Source organism: Papaver somniferum, unplaced genomic scaffold (genome assembly GCF_003573695.1).
Source record: "Papaver somniferum cultivar HN1 unplaced genomic scaffold, ASM357369v1 unplaced-scaffold_137, whole genome shotgun sequence".
NCBI classification, from domain to species: Eukaryota; Viridiplantae; Streptophyta; class Magnoliopsida; order Ranunculales; family Papaveraceae; genus Papaver; species Papaver somniferum.
In genome coordinates this window covers 2,760,254-2,774,667 of record NW_020622934.1, presented here as the reverse complement: position 1 = coordinate 2,774,667, position 14,414 = coordinate 2,760,254, and the positions used below count along the sequence as shown (strand labels likewise).

Sequence of the window (14,414 nt, the reverse complement as noted above, 5' to 3'; positions counted from 1 at the left end):
CTGTGATTTGTGTTTTTCTTTTTTTCACTTTCTCCTTGCTTCTTCTCTTCACCCTGTTCACTTAGTTTAGTTTCTTGTTTCTTGTTTCGTCTTTCTCATGGCATCTACTTCAACCACAAACCATAGTTCTGATTTTGAAGATACACTACACCATTTTTCCTGATTAGCAACAAAATTTTGCTACAGCTCTTACGCAGTGCGAATTCGCAACTGTTTTTGCAACTGCTTAAATATTAGCAACTGTTATGTGCAATTGCAATTGTTTTTAGCCCTGTTGCAATTCGCAACGGCTGACCTCACCACATGTGCTTCTCAACCATGTGCAAAGTAACACCTGAATTGCAGGTGTGCGAACAACCCGTGTGCAAGGTAACGCCTTAAAACCCCAGTTTCCATCAGTCTTATCCCATTTTCTGTATTTCTATTCCGGAAACAACTCTCTCCTTCTCCTCCTCCCCCTTTCGTACCTCTGATATTTTTTTACTTTATTTTTCTTACAATCTCACAACTTAATCACCCTCTCATAACTTCATCAGGTTTAGCTTCCTCTTCCTCTTCAATTCTTCAACGAGATCCATCAACAATTTCAGTTATTGAAGATATGCTCTGAATCGATGAAGAAGATTTGATGAAGATCATCAACAACATAAAACGAAGATTCATCAATAAAAATTAATCGAAAGATGGGTATAATCTCTCCTTATGGTTCTAGTTCAATAAATTAACATATCCATCTTGAATTGAAATTTCAGAAAAAGAAAGTTTTCTATTTTGTAACCTAGTAGCTTCGATTTCATCTTGTCTCTCTTTTATGATTCATGATAAGAGTTGATGTCTGCATTAATCGTTTCTTGATCTTCCTTTTGAGATATTACTTTTGGGGAAAAAAGTAACAAAAATTTCTAGGGTTCATGATTGAATTCTTTTATTTTATATTTTATAGTTTGCATCCACTCAAACTTGATTTCGGCTTGTTAATTTTGTGTGTTTTTTGTTATTAACTGGATAAAGTTGGATTTTTGCTTGGTTGGATACGGGTGATAGACTTACAGAGTGTACTCAATCGTATATTTGGCTCATATCAGATCATCTAAACCTTCATCTTAATTGTTAAGCTTGAATGTTTGGAACTTTATATTATCTATGACTCTTTTCATTTGGTTTCTAACAAACTTAGATTAGTGATGGATTTGTTGCAGATACCCGTCAAGTGAAATTAGAGATTTATCGACCATGAGGAAGTACTTTTGCTCTTGAACTAATAACCATCAAGGTAGTAGTATTCATTCTTTCCAAGTAACACACAATTTTCCCTTCTGTTGAATCTATTACAATTTTTCCTATACTCATCACTTCATCATTTTGATTAGTTTCATCTCAAATCTTGCAGATAAATCCTATGTCGTGCTCAGGGGTGTGTTGTACTTCACAGACACGGGGCTCAGAGAAAAAGAAAGTGAGTGTTTGGCTTCAAAATTCCTTTAGTTTTGGTTCTTAAGATTGAGGTTTTTTTCGCCAGTGAACATATTTGTTTTCATTTTCACTCTGCAGAGAGTATTGTAAGACTTATACTCGATAAAACTAGTACGAGAATGAAAAGCCTTGGAATGAGAGGTGTGACCTTGAATTCCCCTGCACATCTGATGCAATAAATTTGGTCAGCTTAGATTGGAAGTATATTGGTAGAAGGTAAAAAAAATATTCTAGTGAAACCGTCACAGTTGTTTCTCTCTTTTTTTTGGTAATCGTATCTCTCATAATTGTGCATCATGATTTGGTTCACAGGATCAACTATGACTTGTACTCCTCAAACAGTTGATATACCGAGGAAAGCTGATGTTCTTATTGTTCCTGGCTGCTGGCACTGGAGGGGTGTATGGTAACTATCTAATGAGATTTTATCTTTGATTTATCTAACTTTAATGTACTAAAATGCGACGGGAAAGATAATTGACTACTAGTTTTACAATTGGTATAATGGATTTGTATGTGTTGATCCTAGGGATGCTGTGTATGGTAAGAAATTCAATATGTTGCCTGGAAAGCTAACAACGTGTGAGACTTTAGCATCTAGTGTTATGTACTCTCTCCGTCTCTAAAAGATAGGCAGGTTTGTGTGTAAATTTACACACAAACCTGCCTATCTTTTAGAGACGGAGGGAGTATGTGTTAATATACTTGCTAGCATGTTTATTAGAGAAGAAAGCTAAACTTTTGCAATCCACGGATTGTTCTTAAGCTAAACTTTGTGAAATATCATTTGTCGTTTGATAGTACCGCAAAGGATCCTCGATACTGCCATGTACTCACTAAGGAACTTACGCTAATGATTGTATAGTTGAATAGAGATACCCAGGTACGAAGCATCACCAGTACCTGTTGGTTCATGTTTATTATCGATACATGGTGGCATCACATCTCTACTTCAATATTGAATGGTTCAGATTTAATTTATACCATTCAGTTGTGTTTTTCTCTTTATTTTTCTTTCTTGTTTATACTCTTTATCTTGCTTTCCTGTTTATACGAACCTTTCTTCTTCTGAATGTAGCACAAATGTACATCGTTACAACATGTGATGGAAACTTGAAGCGAAGAATTCACAAGGTATACAGACACATTTATTGATATATATGCTACAACAACATATTGGCTCTTTCGCTATTGTTAGTAATGCTTCCACTGCTTTCTTCGTATACTTTTTAACTTGTCTTGACTCCATCCATGAAGGCTTCAAGACAAATAGTGGGGAGTGAATCAAAGATTGTTGAAGTATTTTTTTGGAGGGTGAAGTGTAATGATATGCAATGACAACAAGTGAGTAAGGAAGATTTGTAATGTTTATTTTAGAAATGATGAAAGTAATCTATAACATAGAAATAAACACAACTGAACTTATACACTATTTAATTTAGATATGTTGACTTGGTAATATCTGTTCATATAGTGATGATTTTTTTTTTACTTCATTTGTGATTTCAGAGGCAAAAGCCTTTGTTGATTGTTGCTGAATATATAGAAAGTGATGTACTTGCAACTCCCATATCGAGTATCTAATGTTGTTTAATTTTGGCTAAGGAATATTGTTTTTCTTTGATCTATTTAGTCGGACTGAATTAGAAGCCTTGGTGCCTCTTGTGATTCTACTGCCTTTCCGTTTATGCTTCTATCTACCAAATTGAGAATTCCTCTTGTATATAAAACTGGCTAAATTGGAAAGCCATGCAAACCAGTGCATTTAAGAAATTTAGCTCTCATTCACCGATTTGTTTTCTTTCTCATTTTATTTGTCTGTTTATGATATGACATGAGCTATGTGCTACCAAATTGCAAGTTATCTTTGTTACTCATTATTGACATACGATATGAGTTATTGGAGCAAGGTTTGAGTATTTTTTTCTTATACTTGTTGTATTGGTTAAATATTGCAGGACCTGCTAGGTGTTATAGGCAGATTAAGAACAAGCCTTACCCAAAGTCAAGTACATGACCAAGTTTAGGATTTATGATGTTGGCATGAAAAATAAAGGAGTTGATGAGTTCCTTTTTGTGTCTATTTGGTGAGTTCCCTTTCTGTGTCCATTAGAATTTATGGTGTTGGCAAAAAGTACATGACCAAGTTTGCTGGGAAGGATACTTTCCATTTGAGAGTCAGGGTACATCCTTACTATATGTCTTGCGTATCATCAATCTCTTGTTTAGTAATATCATCTCTTTATATACAGGTGATACATTACGAGCTTCCTAGCACTTAGGAGATTTTTATCATAGGTCTGGTAGAACAGGACGTGCTGGAAAGATGGTGAAATTCATACCCCCTGCTGACAGGTATGTGTTGTACTGAATTTCTATTCATACACAGTACTGGAAACATAAAATTAGAACCTATATACCAGTTATAAAGCATCAGGAAAAACCGAAAACAAAAATGCTACGACCTATGTAATATGATTCTAAAGTAGTAGTTAGTGTATTCCTTGGAGGTTCTAATTTTCTTCTATGCTAGCTTATATCATCTCTGGAATTTTTACTCATATGTGAACTCATAACTGAACTTGAGAAATATACAGAAATTTTCTATCTTTTGGTTGTTCATATCATTCTTCAGAAACTTAAGAAATGTCTTCTAAAACTGAATTTTATTAGATATTGATTGTATGTAATTGGCCTGAATATATTGTTCAAATGGAAGATTTTTGTTGTTCAATGTGGCACTCAATGTGTCTCTCATTGGTATTCTGCCTGGATTTGGCTTGAGTTTAGAAACTGAACTTCATTGGGTATATTGATTATTGGCCTGAATAAATTGTTCAAATGGAAGACTTTGTTGTTTAGTGTGCACTCAATGCGTCTCTCAGTAGTGTTTGTCTCAGTAGTATTTGGCCTGAAAATGTTACAGGGAACTCTTGACTAAGTCAACGACAGGTTGACTTGACCTTTTTTATGTTGCAAAAGTTTAGCAACGGTCAGAAACTGTTGCTAAATTTAGAGCCAGAATGATAAAACCCGATTCGGCTAAGTTTATCCGTTCTAAGTTTTTTTAGTTCTAATTTTCGCAACAGCTTCAAGCTGTTGCGAAAATAATATAGCAACAATATCCAGCAGTTGCTAAAACTTTTCGAAACAGCCAAAACCGTTGCAAAGACGAAAAATAACACCTAGGTGAACTGAAAACCATTGCGAAGAAAATTCACAACGACTTAAGAGCAGTTGCAAAAAAAATGCAACGCCATGTTTCGCAACGTCTGCTTGATGTTGCAAGTCCGTTTTGCAATTGCATCCCGCCGTTGCTAATGCCTAAAAATGGTGTAGTGATATTCTAAATCGTATGAACATTCTTCTAGAAGAACCTCACACTCATAGCTACGACGATAATGATGATGTGGAAGAAAATACGTCTGATCTTAATAAAAAAATTCTATTCAATTTCAACTCTGGAAGAGAGTATAATCTCAACATTCTCAATAAAGTTTTGTCAAACGGTCCGCGAGTTATAACTCCAAAGGTGTCACTATCCATCCACAAAAAACCCGCCAAAACAAAAGTAACACAAAAACCCAAAAAACAAAATTTTGATGAAACCAAAATTTGGTTTCATCATAAAATTTGATGAAACCTCATAGAATTTGACGAAACCAATTTTTAGTTTCATCATAAAATTTGATGAAACCAATTTTGAAATTTGGGATTTTTGTACCAAATTTTTAAAATTTGGGTTTTTTATATCAATTTAGTTTATGATGGGGTTTTAATGAATCTCAACACTTGAGTAGGGTTTTTGTACCACAAGTTTGGTCAACTGGAGTTTTTATGACTAGTTTTGTTTGTCAAAATCATGGAGACCTACAGGCTCAGTTTCGATCACAGATCTCGGGAGTGGATATTATAACGCAAAATTTCAGTTCTTATGTGATATGGAAGCGACTCTACAAGGTACACCATGGTCTGTTAAAGAGGATCTAATGATATTGGAGAGATGCAAAGAAGATGTTTTACTTGAAGTTCAAATTTGTTTATTTTTGGATACATGTTTATGGGCTACCTATGAACATGATGAATCAAAGTAAGGTTTTCAACATAGTTAAAGAAATTGGTATTTCAGATCCCATAGACTCCAATCTGGCAGCTAAATGGGGGAAGTATGCGAAAGTTAGGGTTAGATTGGATGTCACTAAACCCCTTCCAAAAGATATGATCATTACCCTAAAGTCCAAAAAGAAAATCACCATCACTTTCAGGTATGAAAAACTCCCCGGTATGTGTTTCTTATGTGGGTACTTTGGGCATATTATGAAGCAGTGTCCTATTCTATCAAAAGCTTTGGAAGAAATTCCTAATCTAAGTCCTGAAGAATTCACCTGTAAGATGAATGATAAGGCTAATGCTAGATATAATGAAGAAATCATATCCTTTTACAAACACAGCGACCCAGGTCTCATCAAATCAATGAAAGACATTATCAATTGCAGCGATTCAACTCTAATGTTCAGGAACCGTCAATCTCAAAAGAAACAATCAATGGCGGTAAGGAAAAAACAAGTCAGCTGCATGTCAATTTGGCAGCACTGAGAATGTCTGACAGTAACGTTAGGGGTACAACAAATGTAGGGGTCTCTGAAAGGTGCACGCAGTTGGTTAGGGATGCAGGTCTGATGAATAACAAGTGCTCATCCAAGGGTACTGATAAGGTAATAGAAAAAGACAATCAGGTGACTTGTACTGCTGAAGGATGTGTTGACAGCCATGCACAATATATGACAAACAAATATGATACTGGTACAAACACTCCTGCAAAAAATGTTGGCAGCAGTGAAGAGAGCTCTGCCCATCCACGATTACATGATCCAAGGAAGATGCCAGCACAGAATAACTTTCATCTCGAGGTAAATCAGAAAATCACAGAAAATGAAGGTAATTCCATCTCGGTGACTTCAGTTAATTTATCAGGTAATAATAAGTGTCTAAAAGCCCAACCCAGTAATGATATGAGATACCCAATCATAAAAGTTGGAGACCCAATGAATAATTCTGTTTCAACTTTCAACCCCTACCCTTCTCTCAACACCCAGTCACAAACCTCGATCGAATTTCACTCAGAGAAAAGCAAATCCTAACCGAAGTGAAGATGAAGGGTTATCTTCCTCCTCTGCTTCTTCACTTGATGCATCAAAGAAAAAGAAAAAGAATTGCAAAAATCAGCAAGGTCATCTCGAAAGATAATACTGAGCTGAAGAATGAAACTAATTCAGTTGGCATTAAAAGATCAGCGTGTCCTATGGAAATTGATATCCCTCTCAAGAAAATTCAATCAATTCAAAATTCTGCAACGGGTGTGGTGGCTGCCCAAAATCAGCCATAAAGACAATGTTAATTTTCTCATGGAACTGTCGAGGATTGGGAAACATCTCGACAGTCCGTAATCTCAAGGCGTTTTTCAGGGCTTGCAATCCCCAAATTGCTTTTCTTTCAGAAACTTTACTCGTGAATTCAACCAAGCTCTTTTCTTCCTTAGATTTTGATAACTGTTACTTTGTTCCTGCAACTGGTAAAAGTGGTGGTCTAGCTATTTTTTGGAATGACTCTGTCAACTTAGAGGTTATAAGTTCGAGTAAAAATGTTATTCACTGTAGACTTCACAACATTTTAGAGAAACAGTGGGATCTGTTCTGTGTCTATGGTCCTCCTAACAGTCAGAATAGGAATGAATTTTGGCGTAATTTCTCAGCTATTTACTTCTCAAGTTCAAAACCCTTGGTGCGTTTTGGGTGATCTTAATGCCATTAGTTCAAGCTCTGAGAAACATGGAGGCAATCCCAAGTTCAATTCTGCAAACAATGGTTTCAAAGACTTTATTCAAGACAGAAGCTTAATCGCTTTGGGCTATATTGGCCCTGCTTTTACTTGGTCTAACTGTGCTACAACAGCTGCTCCTATCTATGAGAGACTGGACAGAGCCCTATGCACCCCAGACTGGCTTATGATGTTCAAGAATAATGGAGTTCTTCATCTGCCCAGAATTAGTAGCGACCATGCTCCGATCCTCCTTAATACTCGCAGAACCAACCGTTGAAAGAGAAAGCACTCAAATAAAGTTGAGTACTTCTGGATGGATCATCCTGAATTTAAAGATGTAGTTATTAATGCTTGGAATGTTCAGCAGGTGGACACCATTAGTAAACTGGATAGTGTTGGCAAAGCTCTAAATAAGTGGAGTAGGAAATCTTTTGGGAATATCTTCCAAGAAATGGAAAATACTAAGAATGATCTGCTTAATGTCCAAATGAGGCGCACCTAAGAGATATCAGAGAAGACGAGAAGAGACTATGTGACAAGATTGAGACTCTACATCAGCTCCAATACAAATATTATGAACAAAGAAGTAAAGTTCATTGGATACAAAATGTCGTTAAAAATACCCACATTTTTCATCTTGCGGATACCCAAAGAAGGAGGAAAAATCGGATATATGCTCTCAAGCTTACTGATGGTAGCTGGATAACTAATGCTGATAAAGTTGTGGCGTACTTAGTTGACCACTTCTCCAACTTGTTCAAAAAAGACTCTAATTAGGATAATATTGCTATCCAGTTCCAAGCACCAGTCAAGTTAGATGCTTCTCAAAATGAACTGATTGCTCAGATCCCTACTTCGGATGATATCTGGAATGTGATAAAGCATATGAAGAATCTCAAAGCTTCCTGGTCCAGATGGGATGCCGGATGTCTTCTTTAAACGTTGCTGGGAGCATATTGGGGATGGAGTCACTCAAACTATAAAGAATTGCTTTGCTTCTGCTTCTGTACCTTCTGGGCTTAATCATACCAATATCAGCTTGATCCCAAAGGTAAAAAATCCCTCCCTACCTTCGGATTTTAGACCCATTGCTCTAACTAATGTCATGTATAAGGTGATAACCAAGTTGTTAGCTCAAAGACTGAAAATTCATCTGAAAAACTGAGTAGACAGTGCGCAATATGCCTTTACACTAGAAAGAATGATAATTGATAACATAGTGGCTGCAAAAGAAATCTTCCATTCCATGTCAACTTCTTCCTCTGTTATCGGCGCTTTTGCCCTCAAGATAGACATTAGTAAAGCATATAACAAAGTGAGTTGGAGATTCTTAAGTCACTGCCTTAGAGCCTTCGGTATTGTAGGTAAATCTCATGAGATGATTATGAAATGTGTTTCGACTGCTTCCTTTTCTCTTATTATTAACAGTCAAGCTGAGGGCTTCTTCACTAGTGAAAGGGGGTTACGTCAGGGTTGTCCACTCTCTCCATATTTGTTTATCCTCTGCACTCAAGGTCTGTCTTGGTTAATGCGAACAATGGAGAATGATGCTCCGTACAATGGTTATCGAATCTGTAGAAATGCTCCTTCCGTGTCTCATTTAATGTTTGCCGACGATCTCATCCTTTTTGGGAATCTTGATGAAATGACTATCGACACTTTTCGAAATATTCTTGGTACTTATGCTTTGTGGTCAGGTCAATATGAAAATATGCAGAAGTCGGCAATTCATTTTAGTAAAGATGTCAGATCTTACAGAAGAGAGGAGATTGCAAACAGGCTGGGGGTAAAACAGATGCAACTCACGGATAAATACCTTGGGTACCAGATTCTTAGATCTTCATATAGAATTGATTCTTTTGATTTCCTTATAGACAAATTTGACTGCAAGATAGCAGGATGGAAGAGAATCCATTTATCCTATGCAGGAAGAACAGTTATGATAAAACATGTGCTTGGTCTCATACCTCCGTACTATATAGCAACATCTATTATTCCAAAAAAGGTGCTGGACAGACTTACAAGAACCATGCGGAATCTTTTGGTGGGGACATGCAAATGAGGTAAGGAAAACTCACTTTCTGAACTGGATTTTTTTTGAAAAACCTAAGGATGTAGGTGGTTTAGGTATCAGAACTCTTCATCACATAAACAAGGCAATGATAGCAAAACTTGTATGGAAATTCTTAGAGAATAATGAATTACCTATGGTGTCAGCTGATGAGAGCTAAATACCTACAGAAAGACAACTTCTGGCAGGTGAAAAAAGCTCAAAATTGCTCCTCTACTTGGTCAGCTATGTTGATATGCAGAGAGGATATGGCAGATGGGTGTTGCTGGGCCGTTCGTACTGGTGAGAAGATTCAAATAAAAAAGATCCCTGGATCCCTAATCTGTGCAACAAAAGGCCTATGCTGAATCAGAATATCATGGAATGCCCTTCGTTGGTTAGTGAGCTTACCCTTCAAAACCCCCTCAGATGGGCTATTAATAAGCTTCATTACTTATTTCCTCCTCATGAAGTAGAGAAAATAGTAGAACTACATCTAACCAGTAACGGAGATGGAAATGAGGATAAGCTTCTTTGGTTACATCATCCAAATGGGGTCTTCTCGGCAAAGTCCTTTATTAAATCTCTTCATGACAGAACACCTTCTTCTTTGAATAATGGTATTGTTGATGATTTTCCTTGGAAGAAATTCTGGCAGGTGAAAGTTATTCCACCCAATGTTTAATTATTTATTTGGAGAATTCTCAATAATGGCATTGCTGTGGGAAGTCGAATGATAAATTCGTACAAAGATGTCAATGTTGAATGCAGAATGTGCAATGGGGCCGTTGAATCTTTGGAGCATCTGTGCCTTTACTGTCCTGTGGCTCAAAATTTTTTGTTTGCTTCGCCATTAAATTTTAGAACGAATGGGAGACTGAATCTTTCAGTTCAACACTATATCAAAAGTTGGTTGTTAGAAGGTGTGGATTTTGCTAAGTTAGGAATGGGAGCTTGTCTGTTTATTGGAGTATATGGAAAACCAGGAATAATGTCATCTTCAATAAAGGCAAGATTAACATGCAGTCAATGTTGCAGGAAGCAGCCTTTTAGTACAGTCGCGATACAACTATTTAGGATGCAACGGCTCTCCCCACTGAACAGGATATGCTTGATTCAGTTGCAACTGTATGGTCCCCTCCTCCTCAGCCAAAGACCAAGATTAATTTTGATGGTGCTGCTGGTTCCAAGGGGTTCGCCTGTGCCGTAGTAGCTAGGAACTATAACTCCGAGTTTAATGGTTGTCAGAAAAACTTTTGATTTCAGCACTCCTGTGGAAGCAGAAGCCTACGGTGCTCTTTTGGGTATGGAACTGGCTATCATTAAAGGTCAAAGAGATATCGCCCTCGAAGGTGATTCTATTATTGTGATTAATTCTTTGAAATACAACAATGCTCCTGCTTCTTGGCGCATCCAGAACACCATTACCAGAATCAAGGATTATTCCCATCGCATTTCGTCTGTTGAGTTCAATTTCATCAAAAAGGAGGCCAACTCTATGGCTCATTCCTTAGCAGCTTATGTTGTTCAACACCATATGACTGATCAGTTGTTTTTATCCCCTCCTTCGTGTATCACTCACTTGTTTAGTGAGTTTTCCCCCTCTTTGTAGTTTTTTCTTTTTGTTGGTTTTGGTTGTTAACCTTCAAAAAAAAAAAAGTCATCTAAATATGGTTTTTTACTTCAATCGAGTGGGATATGAAACTGCTACTTGTACCTGTCCTGGATATATAAGAATGATGATTAATTGGAAACTGCTCCTATATCCACATACTCGTGTTCTTAAATAACATACACAATCAGATTCGCCTGTCCGACCGAGATAAAGACTTGACTTCACAGCAACACCATTTTGGGGTGGAAAATTCAATTGTCACATTCCTTCTGAGTACAAACAAATCAGACCAAGTAAGCCCTCCTCAAATTCAATAGCCATTTTGTTAATGATAGACGCATTTTTGTGTCCAATTTGTCTCGATTCTATATATTGTTAGGGTTCATTTTTGTATTTATTATGGTGTTTTATTTATTTGTAGGTATTTTTGGCCAATAAACATTTTTGGAAAAAATTGGCTCGAAAAGTTGTCAAAAAGCACCCGGAGGACACTTACTATTTAGACCCCCGATTTGGATAAGGGGCACCCCCAGGACACCCCTTAAGGCAGCTGCTAAAGGCACCCCTACTCTGGATAGGGGGCGCCCTTCTTCTTCACGTTTTCAAATCCTTAAATTGGCGGGAAAATTTGTGGCAGTGAAGAACAGATTAGGGTTCTTGATTTGGAGGAGTTTGAGGTCGATTAAACATCTGATTTTCATAGGATAGACTCCTTATGGGTCTAGGAATCTGATATGGGTGTTGAAATCGATTAGACTGGGCTCAATCGACGGATTTTTTTCATAACAGAAAATACGGAAAGTCACGTGTGTGACCTGTTTTAGGGAATTTTAGAGAGATTAAAGTGTTATGAACCTTCCCAAAGATTTGTATCTATCTAAGGAAGAGTTTAGAATAAAAAGGAAAGCTCAGAAACGTGTAGAAATTCTAAAACAAGAAATTGCCGCAACTTTGCCGTGAAGAGAAGGGAACAGATTTTGGAAGATTTGGGAGAGATTTAATCGGTATTTTTGATATAAATAGATTGTTTGGGTCATATAGAAGGGGTGTCGAGAGTTTGGGGACCTGAGGAGAGCCAGAGAAGAAGAAATCAAAGTTTTATCAAACTCTGTTTCTGCTGCTGCTGTTGCTGCTGCTGCAGAGCTCAAGAACGCGAAGAACATTGACGCACGAGAAACAGTCGCAGAACAGTGTCGTTGTTCAACAGCAGAAGATAAGTAACGTTTATATACAACAGTAATCGTTGTTTCTCTTTGTACCAGAGATCTGTAACACTTTTACGCTGTTGCAAATCAGTTGCTTTACACCTTTCACTCTTTTAATCAACTTTTGAGCAACAAACATGTATTTTGAGCAAGTGATTAATATGAGGAGCTAAACCCCATTGTTGAGGCGATAGGGGAAGCTATTTTTCCAACAAAAAGTGGTATATTCTTATTTATTTATTTATCGCAATTATTTTTATGATTGTTTTGCCTTGAGTGAGAATTGTTAATGATTCTTGTTAAGCAATTGTTATTTCTTTTGATAGAGCATGCTTGGACCTAGGTTTTTGATGTTCTATGCTTCAGATTTACACTTGTTATTTTGAGAATCTACTTGTTGCAATTGGTTAGAATCAAATTGAATGAAAAAAATTGCATGAATATAAATATTGGATTAAATCACTTTGAATTTGGAAAATAGTGAAATCTTAGCCTCAGTGTTCTTTTAATATTGATATCAACTTTGATTGAGTTTGCTATAATTTTTAGTGAGTTTTCTATTTTAATATTATAATTTATGTCTAATTAATATCCTTCACAAGTTTGAGAATCGAACCACTTTTACCACTATCTACAAATCACATCAATTTTTGGCGCCGCCGACGCGGACTTGTTTTTAGGGTTTTAGATTTTATTTTTTTTTGTCCTTTTTTATGTTTTTGGGTATTTATCTTGTGTCTACAGGTTCTGGATCATAAAGAAAATTGAGCCAAAGAGTTTGGTGATTTCATAAAGACTTGGAGCTAAAGATTAAAGCAAAAAGAACACAATTTTATTTTAGACAATTTTAGTTTAGGGTTTGTTTATTTTCTTTTAGAAAAATAAAATAAAATAACTGTATTAGGGTTTATTATTTTTGTAATTTTTCTTTTCTTTTTGGACTTTTGGACTTTGGGACATTATTATTTTAATTTATTTTATTACCCTACGGAAGGGTACTTTAAATATAAACTGTTTGCAGAGAAGGAGGACAATTACGATATTGTCTCTGCACCTTGGGTTCGTACACTAGACATCGGAGTCAGTGGCCGAGTCGACTACAACCGATTCATCCCCGTCTGGAACGAGAGGTAAGATTCTAAACACTCGCGAATCCCCTGTCAGCGAGTTACTGGACTCCTTCGTATGCATATATGTTGAGGACTGAATACAGACATTTATTTTTCTAGTAAAGGGCAAGGCCTGGCCATACAAGATAAGGGTTCGGATTTCATCACCGTTCTTTTCTTGCCTGCTTTAGGAACACATAACCTACGCGAACCTAACCCAAAATTTTGACTAGAACGATACCGATAGGGTAACGAGCTTAACAGGAAAGTCATTCGAAAAATATTGGTTACTCTTTCAAGCATACTTCGAAGTTCTTGACGGTTTCTGTAAGTTGAATGCGTGACTGCGCCGCCTTGTAATACCGGTGAGGCCTTGGGTATCAAAGCTCCACCGAGCTTCCCTCGCCTCTATTCAACTTACGTTAACTCGGATTGATTCCAGAGGGGTTTGCTTAAATTGTAACGAATTCCCGTTCGAAGGATTAGAAGCTGGTCTAGAAACAATCTAAGTGGAGCCATCATGCTTTTTGTTTGCTAGAAATCAATAGGTTTGATTTGGTTGAGTCGGCCTTGATCTGTGTTTGCTTACCCTTCCAATTTAGAAAATTCTATTGTATGCCTGAACGTAAAAGAGACGCACTAGGTAGATTTGTTAAAGAGAAACCTAGTAGTTCGAAGCGTCTCGATTACCTTAATCTAGAAGTCCGACTTTTGAAGAGTCTGTTTTTGAACGTCCTTTGACTGAGGAGAGAATCCTGTTGCTCCGATAGCGCCAGAAATGGCAACTTTGAAAGCTTTGTTGAATCCAACTAGGACTACTCGTCCTTCGTGTATTAAGTTAGCTGAAACGGAGGCACCCTATGAACTGAAACCTGGGACCTTACAGATGCTCCCAATCTTTTTAGGGAAAGAAAATGAAAACCCTTATTACCATGTTAGGGATTTTGAGGAAATTTGTAGTACTCTAAGAATTAGAGGCTTAGATGATGATGCTTTGAAACTTAGGTTATTCCCATTTTCCCTGAAAGATAAGGCCAAGTCGTGGCTATATAGTTTGGACTCCGAGTCAATTGAGACATATGAACAACTTACATCTGCCTTTTTCAATAAGTTTTTCCCTAGGCACAAAACATCGTCTATTA

General features: G+C 36.9%; 1 long non-coding RNA gene across 2 annotated transcripts; it reads left to right on the top strand.

Annotated features, from left to right (window-relative positions):
* Positions 1 to 558: 558 nt before the first annotated feature.
* On the top strand, positions 559 to 2,054 carry LOC113334477. Of its 2 annotated transcripts, XR_003352830.1 has the most exons (5): positions 559 to 687; positions 1,200 to 1,273; positions 1,391 to 1,456; positions 1,552 to 1,689; positions 1,786 to 2,054. It is a non-coding gene; the product is annotated as an uncharacterized LOC113334477 (long non-coding RNA). The 2 variants fall into 2 exon arrangements; XR_003352829.1 differs by lacking the exon at positions 559 to 687 and having other exon boundaries at positions 995 to 1,273.
* The last annotated feature ends 12,360 nt before the right edge of the window (positions 2,055 to 14,414 follow it).